Genomic DNA, 884 nt, shown 5'->3' on the forward strand with positions numbered 1-884 from the left:
TACGTTAGTATGTATGCTCCTCTCTCTTGCTCCCTTCTCTCTCTCTCGCTCCGCTCTCTCTGTCACCCTTCTCTCTCGCTCCTCTCTCTCTCTCTCGCTCCTCTGTCTCTCTCGCTCCTCTCTCTCTCTCTCGCTCCTCTTTCTCTCTCTCTCGCTATTCTCTCTCTCATGGTCTTCTCACTCTCTCTCTCTCTCTCGCTCCTCTCTCTCTCGCTCCTCTTTCTCTCTCTCGCTATTCTCTCTCTCATGGTCTTCTCACTCTCTCTCTCGCTCCTCTCTTTTCTCTCGCTCTTCTCTCTCTCTCTCTCGCTCCTCTTTGTCTCTCTCTCTCTCGCTCCCCTCTCTCTCGCTCTTCTCCAGCTCTTCTCTCTCTCTCGCTCTTCTCTCTCTCTCTCTCTCGCCCTTCTGTCTCTCTACTCACACTCTCTCTCTCTCTCTCTCTGTCACTCCTGTCTCTTCCTCCTCTCTCTCGCTCCTCTCTCTTTAGCTCCTTTCTCTCTCTCGCTCTTCTCTCTTTCTTTCTCTCTCTCTCTCGCTCCTCTCTCTCTCTCTCTCAATCCTGTCTCTCTCTTGCTCCTCTATCACTCTCTCTTGCTCCTCTCTCTCTCTCGCTCCTCTTTCTCTCTCTCGCTATTCTCTCTCTCATGGTCTTCTCACTCTCTCTCTCTCTTCTCTCTCTCTCTCGCTCCTCTATCCCTCACTCCACTCTTTTCTCTCGCTCTTCTCTCTCTCTCTCTCGCTCCTCTTTGTCTCTCTCTCTCGCTCTTCTCCAGCTCCTCTCTCTCTCTCGCTCTTCTCTCTCTCTCTCTCTCTCGCCCTTCTGTCTCTCTACTCTCTCTCTCTCTTTCTCTCTCTCTCTCTCTCGCTCCTCTCTCTTTAGCTCC

Source organism: Octopus bimaculoides, chromosome 8 (assembly GCF_001194135.2).
Source record: "Octopus bimaculoides isolate UCB-OBI-ISO-001 chromosome 8, ASM119413v2, whole genome shotgun sequence".
Taxonomy (NCBI): domain Eukaryota; kingdom Metazoa; phylum Mollusca; class Cephalopoda; order Octopoda; family Octopodidae; genus Octopus; species Octopus bimaculoides.